Genomic DNA, 14,631 nt, shown 5'->3' with positions numbered 1-14,631 from the left:
AAAAAAATATATAGAAAAAATCTACACGCCCGGACCACCCACACGGTTTTCGAATTTCAAACGTCGATGGAACGTGTTCATCAAGTTGTCAAATCGAGTTTGACGTAATCGAGAACGGTTTTTATTGATTTTTTTTAAAGATAAGTACGTAAGTCTTAACTAGCTTCTGTTGCATACTATTTTTTATTATGCCCACTATACAATAAACGAATACAAATTTTCCTAAATGAAAACGCAAGCGGACTTACTTATACCTACTTGCAGACGCCCGCGACTTCGTCACAAATCCCGCGGGAACCATGGATTTTTCCGGGATGAAAAGTAGCGTGTTAATCCAGAGTAAAATCTATTTCCATTCCAAATTTTAGTCAAATCACTTCAGTAGCCGCAGCGCAAAGCAGGAACCAACATTCACATTTTTCACAGACAATTTCGACTTAATAATATTAGTGTGAATAGTGTGATTCCTACCTATTGGCTACAATGTCAAGGGTTTTTACGTAGGTACTCGTAGGTAAGTATATTCGTATGTAATATGTATAAACAATAAAAAAGCGTGGATAAGCATTGCAAACTGCAGTATATTATCCGTAAAGAAAAAGGTCATTTTTTATCACGAAATCTCGAAAACTAGAAGAAGAAGAAATATACTTTATTGTACATTAAAAACAAAAATAAACAATAACTTAACACTTAAGATAAATAATTAATATAATAACACTTAGAAACTAATGTACAAATGTACAAAACTACTTAAAGTAAGACCGGTAGTTTTATAGTTACTCGTAGTAGACGTCCACTGAAAAAGATTTCACGAGAGGGCCAGGAGTAAGGAGGGCGTTCGCTGGTTATCTATAACAATGTGTTGTGGTTATCTATAACAACCCAACACACGAACACGCAGCGATCAACACACGATCAGATAAAGCTGTGGGTGCTGCAGAAACGTGAGAAAAATTGATCGTCAATGGCTAGCATAACTGGCAACTTAGCTATGTATTGTGATATGGAAATAATAAGACCATTAGATTACAAAAAAACATTGGTTGAGTTTGTTATGAGCTCTTTTATGTTTATTTTTGACAGAGCCTATATGAGCGTGTGATATGACCTTACTCATTTTATGAAAGTAGAAAGTTTTCAGCACATCCTCCTACCTCCCTACCATAGGTAAGTTTGGACCGCGATGGTTTTGGAAGGTTTTGGAAGGTCTCAATGATCAAATAAAACGTTATATTTCAAGTGAAGTAATTTTGTGGTAAATCATGGTGGAGCCAAAAGTTCTCATAATATTATGCCGCCATACCCCTACGGCCTACATAAATTATTATATTTAAAGAAAAAGCAGTTCCAGTTGGTTTTAACCAGTTGTAATTCTTTAGACAACACGACCAATGGAAAAAAATTACTTCTGGTTTTGAAATTTGAAAAAAGAACCCGTCAGTACCAATTACTGTCTCCTTCGAAAAATTTAAATTTGGAAATAGAGAATTAAATGACGATAACGTTCCATTCCCAGCTACTTCGTGTATAAAATAGAATGGTTTAGAACAGGTGAGTTTTGAAGTGGCGGGGGGTTACAGTAGCGTACACAACGCTGCGTGACGCGGAATTTATTTTAGGGTGACCATGATGATATGGGGACGTGGACGAAAATTTAATATCTTATTATTATTTTTATTGTCTATATTTTTATATAATTAGAACCAAAACCATATAATTTATTAACTCGTACACCATGCTTTCTGAAGTTCTGAAGAACAGGAAACTTTAATATAATTTATTCTAACTGTGTGTAATAAATTGTATCTCATTATCTCGCCGAATCCGAATAGTGACTTTCTCACGTCTATCCCTAACTTTTTGTTGTGACGCATTTTCATTTTTTTTTTCATATGCTACAAGTTAGCTCTTGACTACAATAAAACCTGATGGTAGGTGATGATAAAATCCAAGACAGAAGAAATCCAAATTCCACATCCATTTCGTTTTCTACACGACATCGTACTGGAACGCTAAATCGGTGAGCGGTACATCTTTGCCGGTAAGAAAACTAACTAGCCACGGCCGATGCTTCCCACCAGCCAAAATATCAATAAATCTATTGTTCCAAATCACAATAATTGTAAGGAAGCTTCAAATGAAGTCGTTAGTCATACGAGTAAGATCAACATTTTCGACTACTGTTTTTTTATCCTATTAATCTTTAGTCTGTTGTCACCCTACAGCCGCCATATTGGAACACACCTGACCCGCGACGGGGGGCCGACGCTAGCACGTCACATCTCTAAAACAAGCACTTAATATAACTCATTTACAATTTATTAATATCTTGGGAGGTATTAATTGACAAATAATTTCTTGATGTGTGAGAAATGAAGGTTCGAAATGCTAAAGAAAATCGAAATAATTTACCAATTTAACGTCTCAAAAAAAATATTTTTTTTCGCTTTTCTCAGTTTTTTTCATTGCTGTTCAGCTCCTACGTAGCGATAAATGGACAATTCATTATTCAACACAAAGATAATTTTTCAATTCGAACTAGTAGTTCCAGAGATTAGCGCGTTCAAACAAACAACCACACTCTTCAGCTTTATAATAATAGTTTAGATTCTTGAATGAGTTGTAGATTTGTTAAAAATAATAAAATATAATTTATTTCAATAGAAGTTATTAGAAAGTAGCTTTTGTAATAGGTAGTGCCAATCGAATTTCATAAAAATCAGTAATAATCTCAATAAATTAATTAACTGTTTAATAATAATAATTCTAATTTAGTAAAAGAAACCTACCCAGTGTTTGAAATACCCTTGCGAAGTCTGTATTTCCTGACTCTTAAAACTTGGATATCTTGAAACGAGAGTGAAGGCTGCATTTCTTCTAAGCAAGCGTGTCCCGTCTTAGACAGTATCTAAATTTACCATTATGTGACATCATTGTCAAACGCGAGCCTATCATACATTAAAAAAAAAACATATACTTATTCTTCCGTGAATTGTTCTTCCTTAGGGCATATAAGAGTAATATTAGCTGTTGGTAACTCTCCTCATAGGTCCTAATTTGCAGCACAGCACATTGCGGGCTTATACGTAAGTCTATTATGTCAAGTCTAGACAGTAAGCAATATTTAACCCGACATAACTGGCATACCGTAGGACTTGTTCATGTATAGAAGGGATTGTCATGATCAGTGGAAATTATTATATGGAGACGCGTCCCATTATGGGCGCAACCGGTTTAAATGTGGAAATGTTTTAGTAAGTTTGATCGTTAACGATAATCGACGAGATTTTTGAATTATCATTATTTTTTAGGGTGTGTGCACACTCCAGAATTTTACTTCAGTCGCTTCAAAGCTGTGGAATAACTTTTCCAATTCCATGACCGAGCCTTGGCAGAAGATCTATGCGAATCATATTTTACTTAACTCGAAATATCTTGTTTTGCAGACAATTTACAAAAAATGCTATAGGAGAGTTGCACAGATCCACAATTACTTTCTAAATGAGACCTTTTGTAAGATTGCTTTTTACGAGGCCCTTGCATGATAACGGGGTCCCCAGCAATGTCTTTGCTCGTCACGTCACCTCTGAGGCTCTGAATGTAACTTAAGTACTTTTATGATTCAATTCAAATTCAATTAACAATCATCTATGTAGCAGCATCGAAGAGTCCATACAAGCCGATTCCCTCCGTTTAAAGTTACCGTTTAAAAAGCCATGTATATTTATTATTGTAATGAATATTGTATATATTATGTACGGATATATGAGAAACCTTAACACGCGGTATGAATTTCTTTTTCTTTGGGTTACCTTCGACAATATTCCAACCATCGCCACTGGTATGTAGGTAATACTTATATACATTTTCTAGGAGTAAGTAAGTAAGTCACTCGTGACAGTTAATGGAAGAAGCTATATGCTTCTGCCACAAAAACCATTTTGTAGTAGTTGTTGTATTATGAATTTTCAGCTCGTTTTTCGAATACTTCTAAAATTAATTTGAAATTTTGCACAAATCTCCATGACCAAATATGAGAATATATTTTTTTAATGAGCTTATTTATAACTGGCTAATTTACTATTAGCGTATTCATTATTTTTTCAAATTAGATATTTCTTTTATTATATCTACGCTAACTTTGTTGATAAACATCTGGAATGTATTATTGAGCTTTTTATTGAAAAGGCGACAATTTTCGTAATGGTTTATGAACATAAAAGATTCGTGCTAGTACTTTAAATTTTACTTAAAAGCGCTGCATTTTTAAATTAAGAATTCGTTGGATTTAAATTCAAAATACTTGTAACTTGGAGCATTTGACCACTATGTCACATTGGCGGTGGGAATCGATAAGGTGATAGTGTTTACGATCGAATTAAAATCGATTGCTGGTGATCGCTCGGATGGAGGCCCGTTTGCATCGTATAATCGAGACAAATCTATGTAGCGAGCTATAACTTTTAGATATCTCGTAAGTATTTAAAGGAATAAGTACAATTTTGTTCCTAGCTAGCTGAGTATTGTACCTTTGGTTATTAATGGTAGGTGCTTTTGAAAATTACGTGACCTTTAGCTATGAATGGGGTAAATATTTTAGGCCTATATATAAAGCAAAAATAGGAATTAAATCCTACTAATATTATAAACGCAAAAGTTTTTATGGATGTTTGTTACCCTTTAACGCCGCTACTACCTACTGAAGCGATTTGGCTGAAATTTGGAATGGAAATAGATTTTACTCTGGATAAACACACAGGCTACTTTCTATCCCGCAAAAATCAATGGTTTCCCGAGATTTGCGAAAACTGATTTTGATGATATGAATGTTTCTTACTCTTTCACGTCTCGGCTACTGAACCGAATTAGCTGAAATTTGGTATTAATACTAGCGTCCGCTAGTAATAAATAGGTAAGTCTAACAAATAGAGCTTTTTGTATAAGTTTAAGGACGCATTGGCTGCAATCTTTCTCTTGCTATTTATTGAAGTAGGTACCTACGAGTATATACAGGTACGAGTAAAATTTTAGAATATACTTATGTTTGTAATTCGTAATTAATGACATGATAATTATTGATTTATGTATACCTCATCTACACCTATATAAAACATATATTCAAATAAATCGGTAGATATAGTATAGTAGATATGCATAAAGATATTTTGTTGATAAAAGCAATCCATCTTGTCGAGTAAACGAGGCACAGCGTAGGGCATGGGTCGCGACGACAATGTCGACTAAACGCTACAAGATAACGCGCTGTTCCGAGCATAAATTAACATTAATTAGATGCAATTTCACGGAATTGTTATTCGTCTGACACTGTTGTTTTCTTTTCTTGTGGCGAAATATTTTATGAGTGTTTTATTTTTTTTAATTTTTCATAATTTATTGAAAGCTATGTGTTTTAGTTCTTCTTTAACATGCATTAAATGGATAAATATTCCTAGACAGATAGAAAATCCATCAGTAGGTTGTGTCGGAGATACAAACAATTACGTAGTACCTATTACCAATCTATGCTTAACTACTATTTGGGTTTTAGTTTTGACTTGCCCAAGAGGTTGCATTTATATGCGGTTTTAAAACGTTAAATTAAGCGCTTAATTTAACTTTTTAGAAAGCAAAACAAGTCGAAACTAAAGTACTAGAAGTACAGATAGGTAAAACATGTATTTTTCAAGATCAAATATAAGTAAAAAAATATCTGAATATTTCGCGCACAAAGTCACGTGTGTCAGCTAGAGTTTGGCTCCTAAAAGTAAGGACTGAATTCGCCCAAAAATAAAAAAATAAATCTACTTAATGTTCGTTAAAAAACGTATGAGTGAAAACATTTGCAATAATTTTGGGAATGCCCTCTATATTTTTTATTTTCCGAACGATTTCAGTAGGTATTTACTTTCATTAGCCAATGCACAGAATTAACTAGCTTTAGCGTTTAACTATGAGTGACTGAGCCAAACTAGTCCATAATCTTGAATCACCATTGACTGTCTGCTTGATATAGTCCTCAGACCAATCACTGTAGAACCTGCCTCGCTAGACGTTACCCCTCTGTTAAAAGTATATGATCACGATCTAACGACTTAACAAACTACATCTATAGAATCAATATTTCATTGAGTTTAAATTACACGTATGTGTATTACGATTTAGATTTATAGTTGTGTGCAGTAGGACACATGATATATTTATTGGTGTTAAATATTTTCAATGTGTAAGTTTACCTCGTCCACATCAAAAAAAAAAAACGGGAGACAATATTGTTGTTGGTGAATTTGAGTGCGATACAAGTTCAAAGGTAATAGGTCTGAGGTAAAGTCACGTGAACATAGGAACTGCACTATGTAAGTTTTTCATGTACTCGTATGTGCAGAAACCGGAAGTGTCACTCTTATTTTATGTGCACGAGAATTAGGTGCTCTATACATTCCAATGTCACATACCATGAGACTACATTTAATATTAGCGTGTAAAAAAGTTAGGGAAACCGCATCAAAATGAGTCATAATGAGTTGTGAAATTCAATACACACACACACATATATTGTAATTAACATAATAATTTTGTAATACTTATTTTTAATTAGACTCCGAAAGAGGAAGAGTTTCTCTAGTCGATATATTTTCAAGTCAAGCTTTTTTTGCTCGATAAAATATTATCTAAGTATTTAATATTCAAAATGTATTCAATACAAACGAGGCATAATACTCGGCGACAAAACGGTACAAGATAACATCTCGGGACGTTAGGCATAAATTAATCGATTTTAATCCGTTGCAACTCGCCAAATTACTCGTTATCGGACGTAGTTAATGATTCAGACGAAAGAGGTTTCATATATTTTTTTCTTTTTAATTTATGCATAATATCTATTTATGGGAATTTATATGGTAACGCGAAGTTAATGTTTTTACGATCACTTAAAATACAATGACATTTTACTTCTTAAATATATTGTTTAGCTATACCTGATACATTTGATCAATATACTCAATGTCCAATACTTTAGGAACGGCCCTATAAGCAGAGGTCTGAGTCTCGCAGACCCTAAAGGACCTTAGAGAGTCGTTCAATCCTCTCATCTACATCTAGATGTAGATGAGAGGATTGAACGACTAAAAACCCAAAGACTAGTCTTTGGGCCGGTAGAGCTTCAGCGCTCGCCCAATATCGAGGAGTTTACGAACCTACACAACCAGAAAAATCCGGTCAAGTGTGAATCAGACTTGCGCACCAAGGGTTTCGTATTAAAATAATGGGAGGTATCGGAGCCACCATAAATATAATTATTTATTCAGTGAATATAGAGCAAAAAAATCACGTTTGTATGGAAGCCCCTTCATCATTAACAACCCATACTCGGATCACTGCTGAGCACGAGTCTCCTTTCAGAATGAGAGAAGTTTGGCTAATAGTCCACCACGCTGGCCCAATGGGATTGGCTTCACACACGTAAAGAATTAAGAAAATTCTCAGGTGTGCAGGTTTATTTCCTTGTACGATGTATTTCCTTTACCGTTTAGGACACGTGATACTTACCTATTTAATTTCTTAAAATGCACACAACTGAAAGGTTGGAGGAGTTGTTGTGTTGTTGTAGTAGATATTCATTTTATTCTGTTTTTTAGTACCTATTTCTTATAATAACGGCAACAGAAATACACCACAAGTGAAAATTTCAACTGTTTCACTCATCACGGCCCAAGTCAGCCATTGACGGTCAATTATTCTCACGTTTCTGCAGCGAAGACGTTTCATAAGTCGAGGCGTTATGCACGCAGCGACCAATAAACGTGAGAATAATTGATCGTCAGTGGCGTGTATCATGAGATACAGCCTGGTGACAGACGTATGGACAGACAGCGGCTGTAATAATCTTAGTTATAGGGCGTTTTAACCATTGTGTGCGGAACCCTAAAATACTAAGTAGATTACATTCTTTAATACAACTATTGTTTATATAAGTGCTCGCTGTTTGGTAGGTATAGGTAGGTACCTACGCTTTAGCGTGTCATTTCCGATATTGATATGACCTTGACTGGGTCATCAGTTTCACCTAATCGAAGTTAAGTAGGTATATGCAATACCTACATAAATATTTAATGCTTAAGAAATACTTCGTTAAGTAAGTATTACCTATTTAGGTTAACTACGTTTTTCGACCGTTGTCCTTCTATACCGTTTATGAACTTATAGCCCCTTATAGGTCCCCATTATCAGACTTTTGAGATATGATGACATTGCATTATCTCTACCGCGCTGGTACAGAGGTTAGTCTAGGTGGCTATAACGAGGTCTTTGGTTCGAATATTGGGTCGGGCTGTGAAAAATTGAGCTTTTCTTCTTGGAACCCTCGCAACTTTAATTCTAAATTTACGACTTTTATTATCACCATTATTTAATAAGTAATAACATTACCTGACTTTTCTAAAGTGCTTGTAAGCCTAATTGAAATAAATGATTTCTGAATTTGACTTTTTTATTTTTCTACTAAATTTTGAGTTAGCTTCAGTTCAGAAAATATCACAATAAAGTCATATTTTATTTTAGAAACATTTAGTAATTTACCTTATTTATTATTATTTACAGATCAAATGTCTATGAGCATAATAGTTTCCGCCCGCCCTTAAACAGCAAGATGGTATTTTAACGATTAGGCCACACTATTGCGCAACCAAAAAGTTACGTGTATACTCCAATAGACAAACAAAGGAACAAATACACTCTGGCAATAGACAAACTCACGCCAAAACGACCTTTATTCTCTGACTAGCAAAGGTTATATTACAGGAGGTATCCTAGTCAATTGTTCGAAATTCAATTTAGTTTGGTGGGGCGTGGCCGGGGCTGGGCGGTACGAGACGAAGATAGGACGTCGGATGTTCGTAATTCAAATTTCGCAGCTGCCCGCGGATTATCCGAATTTATAATGGAACAAATCGAAACTTTCCAAATGTTATGTTGGCAAATACTAAGTTTTTACGGTTTTATAATAATTATGACTGCCTCTTGAGATTTACCTGTGTTGAAATAGGTTGATAATGATGTTGTTCGTTCGTTCGTAAAAACTGCCTTAGACAATGATTTGGCGATAAACGTTTTAAACAAAGTTTTTCTGATTAAAGCCAAACGTATAATATTATTTGATGCGAGTAAGTAGGTAGGGAAAATCAATTTCACGGTGAGCCAAGGTAAAGTGGGCTAACCATTGACTACTTAAAGAAGTTAAAACTTTATCCAACAAAAAAAATTATCCAATATTAGCAAAGTAGGTAATTTTACCGATTACTGTCCCCGCATTCTGTAAAGTTACAGCGCTATGACATCGTTGGTTTCCATGGAAACTTCGTTGTTAGTGACATTTTATTTTTGGCATTCCATAGAAATAAGGTTCAAATAACTTAAACTTAATATATTTATCAATAAGGCGAATATTACTTATATAGACCAGTATAAAATAGAGGAATCACACCCCGAATCAGGACCGACGGCTTAACACGCTCTGCGAGGCACGGGGGTGTGACACCACTAACTTCGACACTTCTGGTTGGAAAATTGTATTGAAAATTTCTTAAAAGAGAGAAAAACTCAATAAGCACAGTTTGACTTATGACTTTAATCCAGAATTTCAGGACCTAGTAATCCGAAGCTACAAGGCACTTAAAATTTGTTAGGTGTTAATAAGTTTCGTATTTCTATATGTATACTGTTTGTTTCTGTCTGTGGCAAAGTACTTAGCTCACAAACGGATTGAATCGATTTTTTTAGTAAACTTCAGTGAAACAACTATTTTTTCAAGAACATACATTACCCATACCTTATCAGCCGATGGACGTCCACTGCTGGACATAGGCCTCTTGCATAGACTTCCAAAAATAACGATCTCGATCCACCAGCATACACAAAACAAACACACCAAACCAAAAGTACTTGGAGCTTTTTAATTCAAACTGTACGTCATAGAATTCTCAGTTTAAAATACTAGGAAAGCATATAATAGAAGGATAGTAAGTATCACGAATAGAAAGATTTGAATGGCGATTTTTATCTAACGAAACGTTAAGAAAAGATAGAATCGTAATGAGTACGGTGTTATTTACCACCGTAACCAGATAATGGCTAATTGGCAATAAATATTTTACGGTAGGGCATTATATTAGTAAATAAAACAGATCAAATAACATGTCCCACGTCGTTTTTTAATTTATGTAACAATTCTTACATGATTATTATTACAATAAGATGCATATGTTAAACACACGGACGCATTCATGCATTTTTAATGGATTTTCCGGGATAACGTATATGTTGCTCAATAACATCCTCTATCCATTAGTAAAAGTCACATTTAAATAAGCGGAGCCGTTGCAGAGATTAGCTTGGGTAAACAGACAGAAATATAGATAGAAAAGTTTGATATTTTTTTTAATGTCGTGTAAAAAAAATAACTATAAACACTTGAGAAGTTATTTTGAAATCACACTTTTTATTTATACCTAATTGCAGTAGAGATTACTGGTTATTGCTTAATTAACGTCGAAATACTGTTTTCTTTATTTTAATGGCCGTATATAAAACAAGATGATCAATATTGAACAATTTATGTCACAAAAGATATAGTTTTGTTAACTCCCACTTGCTATCATGACACTTCGGAGTAGGTATCGTAAGATAAGAGGCAACCAGAGCATGCCAAGCGTTGCACTTTGTTGTTTACACGGAGCCCATATCAGGAGTACACCTTACACCTATGCTCGCCTGGTGGTCGCGATACGCCAAATACGATGATGTCATGCGAGTTTTGCAATCGATAAACATAAAATAGAGAGATACCTGCTTTATGAAGATAAAGTACATAAAGTAGATAGGTATGTGGTTTATTATGTACTAACTAGCAGACGCCATGCGGTTTCACCCGCGTAGTTTTCGTTCCCGTAGAAATACAGGAATAAAATATAATACTTAGCCTATTGCACTCGGGGATAGTGCAGTGCAGCTTCCCAACAGTGATAGAATTTTCACAAACAAACAATCAAATCTTCTATACTATACTAATATTATAAAGAGGTAAAGTTTATAAGTTTGTCACATTTTTTAAATGGGGTAATCTTCGGAACTACTGGTCCGATTTTAAAAATTCTTTCACCAGTAGAATTCTACATTATCGGGAAGTGCTATAGGCTATATTTTATAATAATAATAATAATAATAATAATAATAAATGATTTATTTAGCTGAGTACACAAACAATTTACCCAAATATAAAAAAAGGGAGAAAAAAAAAACACAAAAACATAAGACTAAATTAAAATTAAACAAAAATTTTTAGAAAGAGACTACACACCTTGAATGGTGACTTTGCAAAGCTTGGTTCCCTGGTGTGCGGTCTCTCCTAATTGGTATCATATATATTAGCCGAGTTATCACAGTTTTTGTCATACAGGTCGGACTGAAAATCCTCTTAAACAGACTTACTCGCATGCGCTGCCTTAACTATTGTGTAAAATTGAAATTAATGTATGGACAGTTTATGTATCTTTGAAAGTTCTACAAAAATTCCGCGACACCATATATCTATCTTCTATATATTAGCAGATATAGTACCTTTTGTGTTTTAAAAATTATTAATTTATATACTTAGGTTTACGTCATTATTTATACAACTAAACTTTAATCCTTATTAAAATAAATCATTTAATAATCACAAGGGTATTATGGAGATAAGATTTGCCCTTTACAGTATGTTAATTACTGAAATAGTTTCGGAGATAATACAAAATTTCTAAAAGACGCAGAAATTCCGCTATATAACGCCCGGCGCTTTCATTTACGTAGTTCCCGTTCCCGTGTGAATATGGGGATCAAACATAGCCTATGACACTCGCAAATAACGTAGCTTTCTATTGGTAAAACAATTTACCAAATCGGTCCAGCAGATCCAGACAAGAGATTACCTCCTACAACCACACGAACTTTACCTCTTTATATTATTAGCATAGAAGTCTCTATTTCTCTTGGTCATACCACCACTCTCGAAGGACTGGACCGATTTTGCTAAGGGTAGGAGTAAGATAGAGAAGTTATAGGGTAGGGTAGGGTACGGGTAGGGAAGCGTAGGGGTAGGGTAGGTTTAGGGCCGGGTTTAGGGAAGTGGTAGGGTAGGGGTAGAGGTAGGGTAGGGGTAGGGTAGAGGTACGGGTAGGATAGGGAAGTGATAGGGTAGGGGTAGGATAGGCGTGAGATAAGGGTACGGGTGGGATAGGGGTAGGAAAGAGATAGGGTACGGGGAGGGTAGGGGTAGGATGCGGGTAGGGTGTAGGTAAGGTAGGGGTAGGGATAGGGTAAGGTAGGGGTAGGGTAGATGTAGGGGTTGGATAGGGTAGGGTTGGGGTAGTGGCAGGGTAGGGGTAGGGTAGGGTAGGGTAGGGGTAGAGTAGGGTGGGGGTAGTAGTAAAGTTGACATCGAAATTTACGCGGACGAAGTCGCGGGCGTCCGCAAGTTCCTCTATAAAATATTAGTACCTATAGGCTATAGATAAAATAAGTCACTCGCTTTTACCTTCACTAGCCTGAGTTTTGGGCTCATGCAACTGAATTACACGATTCATAAAAGCTTATTTATTGTCAAAATGTGGCAGTGGTTTGTGGTTTTACATTTACTAGTAGGTAGTAAAAGAAGAGCTTTTTGTAACTGAGTTTGTCTCATGCTTATTTCAGCCTTCAAGTAAGCTATTCCTGTGTTCCGGTTTGAAGGACATGGTATAATTACAGGCACGCCTTAGGTTTATGGACATAGTGAAAGTTTGTAGGACGAGATTGTGTGTTTAATGGCAGTTTGTAGGATGTACTCGTGTTCAATATATGGCACAAACTGAGAACCCTTCAAAACCCTTCCAGAACGGCCCCCTAAGCTGAGATCAGAGTGTTAGAGGACATGTTCTAGAGAGTCGTTTTGCCCTTCTCTTCTGCTACTACCTTCAAGTTCCATTAGGCGATGTTCTGCTTCGTACCTAAACCCCTCGGTGAGCCAAGGAGCCTACGCCACTTAAACAATCAGAAACAAAGGAGTGCAGTTTTGTTGTTGCCGCGTGTAGATCGCTACTTGCATGCAAGCATTACTTGCATGCCCTGCGAAGGGTTGCTCTGTTTTGCGATGGCATTTCCACTTACTATCTGGGGCTGGCACCTCCGACTTTTCAGCTATGTGCATTAAATATCACGTGTCTCAAATAGTGAAAGAAAAACGTCGTGAGAAACATGGATAATTACATATCTGAGAAATTTCTAAGTTCTTTACGTGTGTGAAGTCTGCCAATCCACTTTGGGCCAGCGTGGTGGATTATTAGCTTCATAGTTTTTAGCGTTGTCTGTTCTGTTCTGTGTTTGGCCTAGCCCCTCCCATTCTGAGAGGAGACTCGTGCTCATCAGTGAGCCGAATATGGGTTGATAATGACGCTGATGATGACTTGCTTAGAATCTAAGCAAAGTTATCATAAAAATGCGGAAGTTGTCATAAATTTAGCACGTCTTTGTTTACATTATAATCTAAGCCTTAGATTGTAATAAGTATAAACAAAAACGTGCTAAATGTATGACATATTCCGCAAAAAACATGACATACATTAGGTACTAATTAAGCTATTTAGCTTCTCGTGCCTACTTGTTATAATAATAAATGTGACCTAAATAACTACTTTCCCATTTAAGGCGCCTTTATGTTATTGTAAGTTAAATACAGTCGTCAAAGGTCGGCACTTTGATATCTATACCTTTGGCAACTATGCACATCAACGCCATTTGCGAGTACGTATGACATTCTATACCTATTCCTTTGTCAGAATGCTTATGTATATTGAAATATACCATAGTATTGGTCTTAATAAGAAAGGAATGGAGAAAGATAGAACAGAGAAAGCAAGCTAGCATCTTTTTCAGCAAGATGGTGTAAGCCAAGTAGAAACTCGTACTACATACAATATAAAGACAATTATATTATTGACCAAATTATCGAAAAATAAGAATGTGAACTTCAAAGACAAACAGACTTATTCATACAAAGTCAGACAAAAAGATTTTTATTATTATAATAAATGCTATATTTCACTATGAAAATGTTTCAAATTTATCTGCCCAATTCCAACATAATCCATATCAAATCTAGACAGTTTTTGTGAATAGATCGTGATAAAAGTTGGGTGAACAAAAATTCGTCGCCCGAAGATACGTGAGATAAGGGACGTTGAAAGGACTGAGATGATTATCACATTGGTCTCTTACACATTCCTACGTTCCTGGTACAACGTATGAATTTATAATTTTACTTATTTTATTTGTTAACATGAAGGGAGATTAAGGATTTGCTTACATAAAAAATGTTTGACGTGTAGATAGATGTATCATTTTCCTTTTCCTTACAAATGACGGAAATAATTATGACAATTCAAATTCTAAACAATTTAACTATAAAAAAAATGTGTAAATCCAAAATAAATTGTAGAGACTTAGAAGTAAGAATTTAACTATAAAGTCTTAAAAATTAAAATACGTAAGTTTTAATCTAAATAAGATCTATTAGCCGAGGTTTCGCTGATAAAATACAAAGTGTCGAACAATAAAGTC

The 14,631-nt window shown here is 35.2% G+C and overlaps 1 protein-coding gene across 3 annotated transcripts in view; it reads right to left on the bottom strand.

Moving 5' to 3' along the window:
- Positions 1-14,631, bottom strand: part of LOC112045282 (eyes absent homolog 2) — a 50,706-nt gene that overhangs the window by 26,467 nt on the left and 9,608 nt on the right. The gene's annotated exons all lie outside the window — the stretch shown is intronic.

The sequence above is a fragment of the Bicyclus anynana genome, chromosome 2 (genome assembly GCF_947172395.1).
Source record: "Bicyclus anynana chromosome 2, ilBicAnyn1.1, whole genome shotgun sequence".
NCBI classification, from domain to species: domain Eukaryota; kingdom Metazoa; phylum Arthropoda; class Insecta; order Lepidoptera; family Nymphalidae; genus Bicyclus; species Bicyclus anynana.
Note: the sequence above shows the minus strand (reverse complement) of the source record. Positions and strands in the feature narration are given on the sequence as shown.